We start from the raw sequence: 15,898 nt of genomic DNA, 5'->3' as shown, positions 1-15,898 counted from the left end.
TTATTAAAATTAAAAAATAAACTGTGCTTCATCGTAGGAGATTTTAACGTTAATATTAATGAAAAAATAGAAAATAATAACAAAAATGAATACATCAATTGTATGACTGAACAAAATTTTATATCTTGCACAAATAAAAATACAAGGGAAATAAAAGAACATACTCCATCTTGTTTAGACCACATTTGGACAAATGTAAACATTAAAGATCTTCACAAAATAAAATCAATTGTTTGGAAAACTAACATAACTGATCATCACTCATGCTTACTTCTGTATAATAATAATATTAAACTTAAAAAACATAATTTAATAACCAAAAAAATCAACAATAGATATGACTATTCTCTCTGAAAAATTAAAAAAGGAGGATTGGAATAATGTTTTAAACAGTGATGATACTGAAATTTGTTCAAATAACTTCGAAAATATTATGTCACAACACATTAAAAATTCGACAACTGAGATAATAACACACATAAAATCAAAATTAAGATGTTTAAAGCCTTGGATTACCAAAGGACTTATTATATCTATCAGAAATAAAGAAAAACTTTACAAAATAACTTTAAAAAATCCCCAAGATGAAAAAGCATATATTTTCTATAAAAAATATAAAAATAAATTAACATCTTATATTAAAAAAAGTAAAGAAGAGTATTTTAAAAATAAAATATTATCTTCAGAAAATAACCATAAACAAATGTGGAAAACTGTTAATTTCGCCATAGAAAATACAAAAAAAAGTACATTGAACATGATAAAAAAATTATAGATGCCAATATACAGCCTAAACAATGCGCAAACATATTTAATTCCTTCTTTGCAAATGTTGGGAAAAATCTTGCGAAAAATATTCATAAGCCTTCAAACCAAGAAAACCATAATTATAAAAATATACAGAAACGTAATATACTTTCAATGTTTGAAACAACAACAGAATGTGAAATTTCGAAAATAATAGAAAATATGAAAGGAGGTTCGTCTCCCGGTTTTGATTCTATTACAACACACATGTTAAAAACTATGAAACCTCACTTAATAAAACCTATCACTCATTTAATAAATTTAAGTTTAACAACTGGAATTTTTCCAATGAACTACAAAACCACAATAATCTCACCTATTTACAAATCTGGAGATCCACATCAAGCAACGAATTATCGCCCAATATGTCTAATTTCTAATATAGGAAAGATCTTTGAAAAAATAGTAAAAAAACAATTGGTAAATTTTCTAGATAATAATAAAATATTACACAAAAACCAGTTTGGCTTTATAAAATCTCTCAGCACACAAGATGCTATTGCTAACGTAACTTCATACATTTACGAATCATTAGATAAAGGTAAAAAATGTGCGGGTATATTTATTGACCTTAGAAAGGCATTCGATAGCATATCCCATGAGATGCTATTAAAAAAATTAAATAATATCGGCATAAAAGGCAACGCGATTAAATGGATCACCGACTACTTAAAAAACCGTCCTCAAGTAGTAAAAATCAATCGTATTAATAGTGATCAAGAGATTACAAGCTTTGGAATCCCCCAAGGTACAGTGCTTGGACCAATTCTATTTACTATATATGTAAACGATATTTTTTTTCAACCTTTACATGGTCAAATTACGTCATACGCTGATGATACAGTATTAATAATAAGTGATAAGACTTGGGAAAAAGTAGAGTTAAAGGCCACAGAAGACATCAACACGCTCAAGAATTTTTTCGACACTAATTTACTGTCACTTAATAATGAAAAGACATTTGTAATTCCATTTGCAATCCATACAAATGATACTCCTAAAAATTTTAACATTGTCATACGTAATAATACTAAAATTCACAGCCAAAACTATTGCAAATCAAACTGTACAGTACTAAAAACAACAAATAAAATTAAATATCTAGGAGTAATTATTGATAAAAATCTGAAATGGAAGGAACAAATATGTCAAGTAGTAAACAAAATTAGAAAATTAATATATATATTTTTAAGAATTAGAAACTTTCTGTCGATAAAAAATCTATATTTAATTTACTATGCCTTAGTTCAATCCACTTTACAATACGCTATTATTAGTTGGGGATCCGCGTATAAATGTAACCTTCTTCCAATTGAAATTATACAAAGAACAATTATTAAAATTATATTAAAAAAACCCTTTGACTACCCAACAGAACGCCTGTTTGAAGAATTTCAAGTACCTACATTTAAAGACCTATAGGTATATTAAAAACTCACTAATCCAAATTATAAAAGAAAAAGATAAATATCAATTTTTAAATGAAAACAGAACGCGACTTAGACATGTTTTTCTATGCCCAAAACTAAATACGTCTTTTGCACAACATCATTATACTTACCAGGGAAGAACCTATTTCAATCGTCTACCAGAAGAAATCAGAAGCATTAATGATAAAACCCAAATACTGCTCTCTGTAAAGAGACACTTTAAAAATATTCTGAAAAAAAAAACTACTGTCACTTAATTAATCTCACAAATATCCTTAGTTTTCCATAACTTCCTTTCTTTTTTTAAATTTATTATATTCATATATTATCCTTCACTATTATCAAAAAAAAATACTACAGCAAACATACATTTATGTACAATGAACTATTTAAGTACTAACTAACAACAACATTTATGTACACTCCCCTTCCATACACAAGCAAATGCTTTCAATGGAAGAGTAGTGAAAATACCCAAGATGTAAAATGAATTATGTACCATGTAAACATATTATTAAAAATAAAAAATAATTACAAAAAAAAAAAAAAAAAATAGCATGTTCGTGAAAATTGTCTGCAGTGGTCGGATGACACGATGTCAGGTTTATTGACCTCTATCAAAGCGATACCTTTTTTAGGATAAAAAACAAGAAATATTTTAAAATGTAATATTATTTTTAAAATAGAGTTGCTGGGTTAGATATATATATATAAAAAAACAATCAGAACCACATAGTAGAAGGAATTAGAATTGGTAATGAAATCAAAATAAGTGTTGCGGGGTTAGATATAAAAAATAAAATCAAAAAAATTAGAACCATGTACAAGAAGGAATTAGAAAGAGTTATAAAAAGTGGAGATTGAAAATGAAACTCCCATTGTTACGTACGAGTATTTATTTCTAATTAATTAAATCAAAATGGGTGTCGCGGGGTATGATATAACAGCTGAGATAAAAAAAATCAGAACCGTGTACAAGAAGGAATTAGGATTAGTAATGAAAGAAAAAAAGAGTGGGAATTGAAAATGAATCTCCCACTGTTAGATATTTATTTCTAATAAAGTTGTTTTCTGGGGGTAGAGTGCGCGCTTAGTATGCAATTTAAAAAAAATAACATTCGGTTTCAACTTAATTACCTACTACAAGAAACAATAATTTATGTCGGGGGAGATGGTAAAATATGCATTAAAGTTCCATTTTTTCTCAGAGTTTCTCCAGTTTTGACAGAGAGACGGTAATTTTTTTCGTGTTTTTATAATCTGAGTTAACTTTTGAAATTAGGAAATATGCTTTAATTCTTTAAATAACTCAAACAAAGAACCTTATAACCTATTTTGTGACTGTATTTACGTCATAGTTTAATAATATAATTATTTAAATAGTTGTATCCAGTAGTAATTAAGTTGAAATTGAATGTTATTTATAAAAACATGCGTATTAAGCGTGCAGCGGAAATTGGCAACTTTACCAATTGTTCTTCCGAAATTCGTAAATGGTTTAGATCTCTTCTGTATCTTCTAATATTGTAATGGCATATCTCTCAAAATAATATTAGATGCACCTAATTCAATTCTTCTTAGAATGTAAACTAAAACTGAAACGTCATAACGAGGCATTTGTCGATCAATAAAAGTGACACGTCTGAACCGCTATTAAATAACAGCATGGTATGAACGAGGGTAAACGTACCTAATCTAATTTCAGGAACAATGTAATGTTTTATTAACACAAAATACTGAATTATGTCAATAACGTAATATTGTATATCGCCTCAGTGGAGCCAAAGTCACACGTCATGTGCATTGGATAATGTTGTTGTATCTTCAGTTCAGTAAGCAAGATACGAAATAAATCAAAACATTCATTTTGCAGGTCAAAATTGACTATACGTTTATGCACCAATTTAACAATTTTCACTAAAATGATTATTGACAAAGAGAGGGGTAAAGAAAGACAAGCTAAAAAGGAAGTCCGTCATCCCACCGGCTAGGTGACTTGGATGATGGGCTGGTATAGAAAGAGGCGAGTGAAATCGCGCTACCTTACATCAAGGCAAAACAACTTCTAACCTTTCTAACCCCACAAAATGAATGTGTAATAATTGAAAAGTGATAAACATAAACAAATCCAAATCTCTTTTCAAAAGCGGAGGTAGTCGTAAACAATCATTATTTCCAATTACGTAGGTTTTGTGTCAGCCTTAAAAAAAATTATTTGTGACGCTTCCTGCGTTTAAGAGTAGCTACTTCCTCCCACGAGTTGTTAAGCAGGCACCTCTCCATTTTACATTGCGTAAGTATAGTTAATATCTAATATGAAGGCATATGGCGGCCCGATGAAGATTAGTATACCTACCAAGTATACTTGGATTATGTGGAAAAAAGCACGCATCTGAAAAGCGGAAGCCAATCGAGTAGATTCGGAGTCAGCTCTGATTGGCCACGCTGCCAATGTACCTAATAATAACGATACGTGTTATTTCCGTGGTAAAACACCTGTCCCTAATTCCCGCGGGGTTCAGGATGCACAGCTTTTATTATAAGATGCAGTGTTCCGTTTCTTCCTGGCCAAACCAACGACAAAATACGATGTATTTAACTAACTTTCACGCCATTTCCTAGCAGGGAAAATTGTTAGGTGTAAAAATATAGAGGAAGATGTTTTCTTGATAAACAACACAAGGAGAACTACAATGGAAAGTTGCAATTATTTAAAAAAAAAAATTCCCGATTAATATTTTGTTTTCATTTACGGGTGGAGGTGGACTACAATTAGGCATTCTACTTACGTACTAGGGTATCCTACAGATCGTCGGTTAACAGCAATAAGTAGCTGGTAAAATAGAATAGGGTGGAGATGGACTATAATTAGGTATTCTACTTGCGTACTTGAATACGAATCTGACACAGGCAATTGCGTCTCTGTATGAGGGAAGCGTTGCATGTATTAGGGTGAACGTTGGTTTTACGGGATGGGTTGATATAACAAAAGGTGTTTAAGGCTGCGTAATGTAACCGTAGTTATTAAATTTATACTTGGATAATTGTGTGCAAGAATTGAAAGAGGTGAGACAAGGCGCGAATTTGAGTAATCTGAAAGTATGTTGCCTGTTGTATGCTGATTGCTAACAGTATGGAATGTCTACAGCAGGGATCACCAAATGGCGGACCGCGGTCCGAATCCGGACCGCCGACCTATTTTGTGCGGACCTGTTAAGGCGATGCCATACGTAGTAATGTAAAATCATGTGTTTTTGGTTTGAAAATTTGGTCGCCTAGAAATGTTTCAGATGCTTTAATTAAATACTGCGAGTAGAATACATCTTGGCCTTTGAAATAATCGGTTATTTTTTAGATAAGTTTTTTTATAAGCCCAGAAAAAAATAATGTATACGGCCTATGAAAACTGCTTTAAAGTTCAAAATCTCCCACTTACGAACCCATTTTCAGTTACGATTTTATTGTATAATGTGGCAAATTAAGTTATTTATAAAATGATCAAAAAAAAATAAATATTTATGTCTGAACATCCACAAAATAAAATAAAAGGCACTTTTTGGCCATGTTTTTTCTTGCATAAATCAAAACAGGCGGATGGTGTTAAGCGGGAATTTAAACCTTATCGCCATCTACGTAAGGGTTGTTATTGATAACGGCTCAATTTAAAATATTACACGACGTAGTTCATCGCCTTAACACAAGGTCACAGATTTTAAGAAAATTGAGAATGTAGCCGAAATCCTCAGTAACATTTACTCACTGCATCCCGGTGATGAATGGAGCAATGAAGCTGCAAATATTTTCGGGAGTAATAAATAATAATAATAATGTTTATTTCAGCTGGACAGAGCGGTGTGTGCAATGCTCTGCCTGCCATACAAGTTTACATTTAAGTTAATACATACATAAAAAGAAAATCAATAAAGAAATAAATAAAAATAATAAAAAATGAATACATTGATGAGCACATTAGGACTTTATGGTGGCTTGAGTGAAATTCTCCAACTCTGGTGTAGAGGCGCTCCCTGCCACTGGGCAACGGCCTGGACAAGAGTGTTTTTTTTTTTTTTTTTTTTTTTTTTTTTTTTTTTTTTTTTAATATTTACTCCACACAGGAGGCCCTGAAGAAAAAAAAATCCCTCAGGGCCTATGTCATCTTTGGGGATGCTGTGTGGAGGGTCTTTTTGTGGAGAGGAAGGAGTGAACATGGGTCTTGAAGAGTCCCATGTTGTAGGAGGGAGGAAACACAGAGGCCGGCAGTTCGTTCCAGAGCCGAGCTGTTGAACTTAAGAACGAATCCTAGAAGCGACCCGTTCTCATGTGACAAGTGTCAACTGTGTACAAATGTTGGGTGCGCGTTTGGCGTGTATCCCGACTACGCACCGGTGCCGAAGGGATCAATGACGCTAGTTCCTCAGAGCATCTTCCATTGTAATACCGATAGAACAAGGACAGCATACCTACCTGACGCCTGTGCTCTAAAGATTGCAGTCCGTCTGTTAAGATTGGGGAATCTATCAAACGGACCGCCCGTTTTTGCACAGAGTCAAGGGTTTTTTTCAGGTATTTAGGGGCTCCGGACCAGAGATGGCTGCCAAATTCGACAGTAGGGCGCACTTGCGATTTTTACAGGGTCAGCAGTTGTGTATTATTAAAGTATCTGCGGGCCCTGTACAGTACGCCCAGCTTCTGAGAGGCCAACTTTACTCTGGCTTCGATGGAGCCCCCGTACCTGAGCTGGTCACTTACAGTTATACCAAGCATATCAATGGAAGGCCTGTTCGGAAGATTGCTTCCGTTGAAGGAGACTAGATTATCATTTGGATCCCTTTTAGACGTAATCAGACAGGATTGGGTCTTTGAAACATTAAATTCGACGAGATTATTTTTACCCCAGGAGGAAATACTCTCGAGATAACCGTCCATTCTCTGCTTCAAAGTCCTCCGAGCCGTTGGAGTTTGTGTGCCCTTTGGGGGCTTGTCAAACAAAAAGCTATCATGAACTGTACTGTCATCCGCGTAACAATGAATCGGTGCACATGTCAAAAGGTCATTGATGTGCAACAAAAACAAAGTCGGAGACAGAACCGATCCCTGTGGGACGCCAGCATTTATGGAGTGCGAGGAAGAGGTGAAACCATCAGCAACCGCCTGAATCGACCTATCCTTTAAAAAGTCAGCAATCCACGTACACAGGGATGCGGGAAGTCCGTAAGAATGCAATTTGTTGACAAGTCCTCGGTGCCAGACCCGGTCAAAGGCCTTGGATATGTCTAGTGCGAACGTTTGGGTCTCACCGTGACGTTCCAGGCACCGCCCCCAAACATGCGTCACATATGCGAGAAGATCACCGCACGAGCGGTTCCGCCGGAATCCGTATTGACGGTCGTTGATAATTTTGTTCTTCTCGAGGTATGTGAGTAGTTTGTCGTTGATCACACGTTCCATAACTTTGGACAGAAATGATGTGATCGCTATGGGGCGGTAGTTGGCCGGGTTGGAGCGGTCACCTTTCTTGGGAATAGGGTGAATTACCGCTTTTTTCCAACCAGAGGGCACAGTGCCACACTTCAGGGACATTTTGAAGAGCTTTGTCAAAACTGGAACTATTTACGCAGCACACCTCTGCAATACCAGGGCAGGTATTCCATCAGGTCCACTAGCTTTATTAACATCGAGCCCCCGTATGACGTGGAGTACATCCCGATGCCGGATCCTCAGCTTTTTCATATAGAAGCCGCAGTGAGGAACCGACGGCGGAACAGCACCTCCGTCGTCGAGGGTCGAGTTTTCCGCAAACATTTTCCCTAATAGGTTAGCCTTTTCGGTGGCGGTGTTTGCTAGTGAGCCGTCATCAGTGAGTTGTCCGATCTCTGGTGGTAGCGCTGACTCGTCCCGGCTATTATGTGGCGCATTATTTGTGCCGACACCGAAATTTTACCTGAGAATTCTTACACATACGTCAGTGACGCGCATAGTACTACCAGGTGGTTAGACCACTGTCTAGTTACGAAAAATATTTACAAACAAATTATCGAGATGAAAATACATTACGATATTGATTGGACTGACCACCGACCCCTCGAACTTACTTTAAATACGAATGGAATAGTAACATCGGAAGTATTTTCATCTATATTAAGGGATCCAGCATCATGGAATCCGAAAAATATACGTGATATCGAAACTTATAACTCATTTTCGCAAACTTATCTAGCTAAAATCAAGCCAAAAAATACATCTCTTGAGGACGGTGACAATCCTGAACGTGCCAAAATAAAACACCTCTACGGATGTATAGTACAAGCATTACGATACAGTGCCACTAGTTTATTTAGAAATACTACTACACCAAAATATAAGCGAGTTTGTGGATGGAATGAATTTGTCGCAGACAAATACGAAAAGTCAAGACAAGCGATGCTCACCTGGATTGATAATGGGAGACCGCACAATGGTCCCATCGCGGAGGATAGAAGGACAAAGCGTGCCGCCTTTAAAACAGCTCTAAAACAATGCCAAAAGAATTCGACACAACTCCAGATGGATAAAATAGCAGCGGACTTAGATAATCGGGACTTCAAATCATTTTGGAAGAAGTCTAATAAAATGTTGAACATGTGTTCCAAAGTCTCGTGCAACATAAACGGAGAAACAAATCCTGAAGTAATTGCCAATATTCTCAAAAAACATTTCGCGACTACCACGCCGACCATCTCCTCAAACGAAACGCATTTGAACGCCTATGATGACATTGACCCCATAGCCACTGCAAACATGGTGAAAACCGTCATTAAAAACATGAAATCCGGAAAATCAGCAGGAGATGACGGCTTAAGTATAGAACACGTCAAACATGCAGGGGTAGCGATTCTGAAACTACTGGCAACATTGTTTGTCGATATCATAAAGAGTGGTTATCTACCCAAAGACATGACAAAGACAATCATAATACCGATAGTAAAATCTAAACTGAAAGACATAACTTTACAGGAAAATTACAGACCGATATCCATCGCCACCGCCACCGCCAGAATATTTGAACGAGTTCTCTTAGATCAAGTCGGACCCCAATTGAAAACGAAAGACAATCAGATGGGTTTTAAAACAGAATGCTCCACGGACTCAGCCATATTCTGCGTAAAACGGACGCTGGAATACTACAGGAAGAGAAAAAAATATTGCTATTCAAAATGTCATTTGAGGAAGGCAACTTCTCCGACGCGACGCCCGTTTTCCCTCACGGGATACACAGAAAGGATGGACCGCCGCATAACTCTGTATTGGCACACAATCCTTGCTTCATCCACATTCATACGTCGTCTCATACAATGTACCCCACTGTAATTCTGATTCTAAATAAATACATGACCTACTATTAATTGTTTCCAGACATACGAAAAATAAATGAAGGCATGTACTGGCAACCAAGTCACACCGCGCGCGCGCGTGCAATCACCACATTATTGCCCCAATCACAAACAAGTGTAATGCTGTCATATACGGCTGTAGTATTGTCTCGGTGCTGTGAGGCCGAATGAGCCAGTGAAATAATTCGTTCCCGATGAATGGAGTAAAGCCGGGAGATGGTAGACACTAGTCACTAGTTGGACCTGTGACCGGCTTATAATTATTACTGTATAGTGTATTACTGTAAGTTTTCTGCTGTAATGTCTCTGTTGTGACTTGTAACCTTTCTCACAAACGACTCGTTTTATCAGAAACATATGTTAAAACAAAGCTCTCAGCGGCAGGACCAAAATCTAAACAAATCAAGGTGAATTTAGAAAACTGGTGTTTGATTATTTCTGTCTTCGGGCCTCTTCAAGGTCCGCATGAACAGATTCCTTCCTCACGGTGATGTCACGGTGTGTCCCGCCGGGAGGTAGTCTCTACACCGCACAGACCGACGTTCTTTTCACGTACAAGGTGTCCGGGGGTAGAGTGCACTCCTTACCCCGCCTCGCGGTGATGTCACGGTGTGTCCCGCCGGGAGGTAGTCTCTACACCGCACAGACCGACGTTCTTTTCACGTACAAGGTGTCTGGGGGTAGAGTGCACTCCTTACCCCGCCTCACGGTGATGTCACGGTGTGTCCCGCCGGGAGGTAATCTCTACACCGCACAGACCGACGTTCTTTGCACGTACAAGGTGTCCGGGGGTAGAGTGCACTCCTTACCCCGCCTCACGGTGATGTCACGGTGTGTCCCGCCGGGAGGTAGTCTCTATACCGCACAGACCGACGTTCTTTTCACGTACAAGGTGTCTGGGGGTAGAGTGCACTCCTTACCCCGCCTCACGGTGATGTCACGGTGTGTCCCGCCGGGAGGTAGTCTCTACACCGCACAGACCGACGTTCTTTTCACGTGACATAAAAAGTATCTCAACCTAGCTTGAAATATCTTTAGTCGTGTTTAGTGACCAGATCTGAATAGCCAGATGCTTCCCAACCTTCCCATCCCCACCTCCTTCCCCTCATATTTAGACTGTAGGTACCTACAAGGTGTCCGGGGGTAGAGTGCACTACTTTGGGAGGTGATTTTAAGTAAAAATTAAAAAATTTTTAGATTTTCACGGCCAAAAGCATTTTTGTTGTTTGTTTTTGGGTGTTATGCCGTGTTGCGCTAACTCCTTCTTTAGCCGACGTTTCGGACAGCGTTGCAGTGTCCATCATCAGGTCCATCTACCGGATCTGCCCTGATGATGGACACTGCAACGCTGTCCGAAACGTCGGCTAAAGAAGGAGTTAGCGCAAGACGGCATAACACCCCAAAAACAAAAAAACAAAAAAAAATTAAAAACATTTTAAATTACAATTTTTCAAGGCAGTTAGTTTTCAGGTAAAACATTTGACTTGTTTGCAAGGAAAAAATATTCTTCCATGTAAAAAATTAACAACAAAATTTCGAAAAAAGCTTTTTTTTTTCACTTCTACCGTCGTGTAGAATCACCTACCAAAGTTAGTGCACTTTACCCCGGACACCCTGCATATTGTGTATATATTTAAATATATTTTTTTAAATGTTGAGTAACATCTCTCCCAAGAGCCGAAACTGTTGCAATCTCCTGGTTAAATTGAAAACGAGTTGGCAATTTTGGTTGGCATATTAATTTACAATATGAGTAATGGTGATGGAACTGCGGACTGTGGAGCTCCACAGTAATGTGTGAAGTATAGACACACATCTGTTTAAATCGTATATCGTATCCATACAACTTAATTAGATTTTACTTAATGCTAATTAAGGATTATGTATTTCAAAAAGCCAGCGACGGAGAGTAAAATGACCACGAAGAATTGATCTTTTTTAAATGCTTGCGGGTTGATTCAAACTCTTTTCCAAATTGGTACTACTCGTCTATTTGACGGTCATCAAATATGACGATAAAGCACCTCGACCCAGATAAGCTGGTTAGAAATGAAGTTTCTAACACGACCATGCATTCTTTTTATTTGTCTACTGGTGCCCTCTCCTATGTGCATATTGTGCATGCAGGCTGTAGCCCGGCCGGTACCTTCTTCAGGGTTGTCTTCTATTTCTATCTGAATTATGGTATTTCACCCGGGCGATACAGAACGAACAACTAACACGGATATTATATTAGGAACATTAAGGGACTGGGACACGGTCAAGCGGCTTGATCGCAAGCACGTAGTTTTTTGTCTATGGCACTTTGTGACAAGCATTTTGACCGTGTACCAAAGCTGGCTTGCAAGCATTGCGCAATACTACGTGCTGGCGGCGGGGCTTGATGCGAATTTATATTTTTGTGGGAATAGACAAATAAATATCACGTATCATAAAAAATGATATAAATTGAATAAAATTATTATAAAATAGGTACTTAGTTATTGTTTTTGTGTTCAATTTGTAGAAATCCATCTAATTTAAAAATTCTGGAAGTATTTTAGTATTTTTTAATAATTATGACAGCGGTTTTCAAGGTCATTAATAATCAAACTGTAGAATAAATAATTTTCTGAATTTTCAATGGAGAAAACATATTTTTTGTATGAATACCGCACAAGAGTATCAACTGCTCCCATCTGGAGCCAGTGAGACTATGACATTCTAAAATATTGATAAACTATTGACATTCTAAAATATTGATACTTATTATTAAAACACATGAATAGAATAGAGCGACAAGACCAGACTGGTTTGTTTCCCCGTCAGCAGCGAGTATAAACACGATATACATAGATGCATAAATAAACCAATAAAATTTTGACTACCACGAAATCACAGGAAGGCGTGGCCATGCTTGACGGAGAGGCTTGATGCGGGCTGTCAAGCCGCTAAGCATAGACAATAATAGACAACAATAGACAACAATAGACAAAAAAACTACGTGCTTGCGATCAAGCCGCTTGACCGTGTCCCAGTCCCTTTAGATCTCAGGGGCAAACGATCTCCAACAAGAAACTATAGATACAATATTTGGGCTAAAAAGCTTCCTTTACTTGGTACTAAACTTTACAATAAAATCCCTGCCTCATTAAAAAATCACATCAATATTAAAACATTAAAATCTCAATTAAATGGTGGATATAAAACATAGGGAGATCAGGATTAGAAAATAAGCCGACACCAAAATAACGGTTCCATGATAACTCAACACAGTGACAATAAACACACCTTTAAAACGTGATAAAAAGTCATTAGACACGATGAAAAAAAAATTAAACCTAACCTAACCTACTTAACCCAGTTAATGAAGTTTTTGTTTCATCACTTTCCATGACTTTATATAACTTTTTAAAGATGTGATAAATTATCATTTTGATGTTTTATCCCAGTGATTCCTAAAGTGGTCTATATCGACCCCCAGGGGTCTATGACAACCAGCAAGGGGTCTACGTCAGCGAAAAAAAAAAATTGGGGGTCCATGAAATGAAAATGGGGGTCCACAATAGTGGATCTTAACGTACACTGATAGTACCTATTTACTTAAATTATACTATCTTATAATATTAAGACATATACATTATTTATAAAAGTACCTATGAAGTAAAAAAAATATTATATATGTTTATAAAATTGTGTAAGTTGTAGGATGTAGGCATTCGCTTTGTGGTTGCAATACATTTTGAACTTGTAAAAACCTGCACATAATGATATACCAGTATCATCTTGTTACAAGCATACGCGCAGTAAAAATTCTTGTCAATTTTTGTCTCAGAGCTTCGCGAACTTGCACTGACTTGTTCGATTCGTCACTCTATAAATACGAATGTGAGACAAATGCGTTTATTCGTTTCCTGAATCTTGAAAAGGAAAGTGCTAATAAAATATTAAAAAAATATATAAACTGTTAGTTTATCACACAAATTATAGTGAATCAGTGTTATTTTGTTTGAGAGTGCCGGAGAAAAGTAAGTACATTATTTTTTATTAAATTTTAGTTTTATACTCGTACTTAGCAAAGATAGATAAATTACGCCGATCATGACTTCAGTTATTAGTAGTTTAATATTCAAATAATGCAAAATTATACGAGTACTCCTCATTAGACAAGTACTTAATCAAGTGACAGTTGTGTTTTACTCTGCTCCCTAAATTAATTAAAAAATACTATGTTATAGTGAACATTTCGCACAAACGTCGCTTTCTGTTTGCTTGGAAGAAATTTAACAAATTTGAAGTAAAGAATTTGAGTGGATTTAGTGATATTACATTGCAGAAATCGATTTCGAAGTAAATAGTCATCACAGTGATAATATTGTTGCCATCAATTTACCCACTATGAGTTCTACCTGCAACCAATGTAACAAGGCAGTACAAACGTCTGACTGTATGAGGTGTATAAGTTGTAAAAACCAAATGCATCTCAGCTGTGCCAAAATTACGTCTGCAAATTTTAAGAAGATGTCGGAGGAGAACAGGGAGTCATGGACGTGCACTAAATGCAAAACAGGACAATCACCGCTCTCCAGCAATCTCAACTCTGTCGACTCTTCAATTCTTCTCAGCGAAATCAAGAAACTCTCCTCCCAGCTCCACTCAATGAATTCGAAACTATCTTCCTTTGAACAGACAATCGTTCATAATAATAGCACAATCGAAGACTACACGAACAAAATTTTGGTTTTAGAAGAAAAATTTAAAAAAATGGATAAGCTTGAAGCCGAAGTAATCGAATTAAAAAAATTCGTAACTTATCTGGACAAAACAAACAACGAAAGAGAACAGCAGCTGCTCCTCAATAATATTGAAATCTTTGGTCTCCCCGAAAATAAGGATGAAAACCTAGCAGACAGTCTAATAAAAATCGCATCTAACGTTGGACAAATCATTAAAGAAGAGGACATTGAATTCATTAGTCGAGCCAAACCTCGCCAACATTCTCAAGACGGAATAGCAGCAGCTCCCCGTGACGCCCGCCCTCGAAACGTGGTGCCTAATTCATCTCCAAAAGGAAGAAGGACGAACTACTTGCGGCCATTAAAAAGAAGAAGGGGGTCGACTGCAAGAGCGTAGGTGTTGCAGGAGGTAAATTTTTTATAAATGATCACCTCACCAGAAAAAACAAATTGATACTAAGATCAGCAAAAGAATTTAAAAATATAAACAAATATGATTTTTTATGGGTACGAAACTCAAAAATGTATATAAGAAAGAATGTTACCTCTCCTGCTATCCTCGTCTCTGGTCAAACCGTATTGAACAACTTAACTCAATGATTTCTTCTAAACTTAATTTTAATTTGATTTTATTTAATTTTTGCTTTCAACTTATACCACTTTTGTACTCAACTCTAATTCTATATACACACTACTCAACTTACTCAAAACACTACAACATAATACACTCACATCTGCGCAAATCGAAAACCATGCTCACCCCAGTGGACTTTTGGCTGTTGAGTGAACATAATAATATGTATTTATTTATTTTTTTACATATTATTCTATTTACTTCGAATCAAAATTGGATAGTAGTTTCTCTTTTACATGATGCATAACAAAATTATAATTTTTTATCAAAACGCACTTGGCCTCCGATCCAAGACTAAAGAATTCTATCAAAACGTCCTGATCAACGAATTCGACATAATATTAATTAGCGAGACGTGGTTAGTTGACAGCATATCCGATGATGAGCTGTTTGATTGCCGGTATAACGTATATAGAAATGATAGAGATACTAATCGAACGGGTAAAACTAAAGGGGGTGGCGTTGTTATAGGTATAAAAAAAGACTTTAAAGTTCGATCTCAAAAGTCATGGACATCAGAAGCCGAGGATATTTGGATCTCACTATTAATAAGAAATTCAAAACATTGCATTTCAAATATTCATATTTGTTGCTCTTACTTACCAGGAGTTAGTCCTAAGTTGTCTAATGCACAGCGTTTCTCTATTATCAATAGTCATACAACTACTATATCTGACTTAACTACTGAATTTCCAAATGACATTTTTCTAGTAATAGGCGATTATAATATGCCAAATGTGAGCTGGAACTCTACGTATGAGCCACGTAGTATTGACCTCTGTACCTCTACCCTCCTTAGCTGCCTTTCGTTTTCCAATTTAACACAGTATAACGAAATTTATAATACTCACGGACGAATTTTAGATCTCGTGCTTTGTAACACTGCAGTCATTGTCTCCGCGGCTGACTCGCCAGTAGTAATCGAAGATGCACATCATAAAT

General features: G+C 36.6%; 1 protein-coding gene across 1 annotated transcript in view; it reads right to left on the bottom strand.

The window, feature by feature from the left end:
• Window positions 1-15,898, bottom strand: part of LOC149425702 (elongation factor-like GTPase 1) — a 457,452-nt gene that overhangs the window by 3,414 nt on the left and 438,140 nt on the right. The gene's annotated exons all lie outside the window — the stretch shown is intronic.

This window comes from Hesperophylax consimilis, chromosome 2 (assembly GCF_061612785.1).
Source record: "Hesperophylax consimilis isolate HC1 chromosome 2, BYU_Hcon_1.0, whole genome shotgun sequence".
NCBI lineage: Eukaryota > Metazoa > Arthropoda > Insecta > Trichoptera > Limnephilidae > Hesperophylax > Hesperophylax consimilis.
The sequence above is the reverse complement of the archived record's forward strand: the minus strand, read 5'-3'. Positions and strand labels throughout refer to the sequence as shown.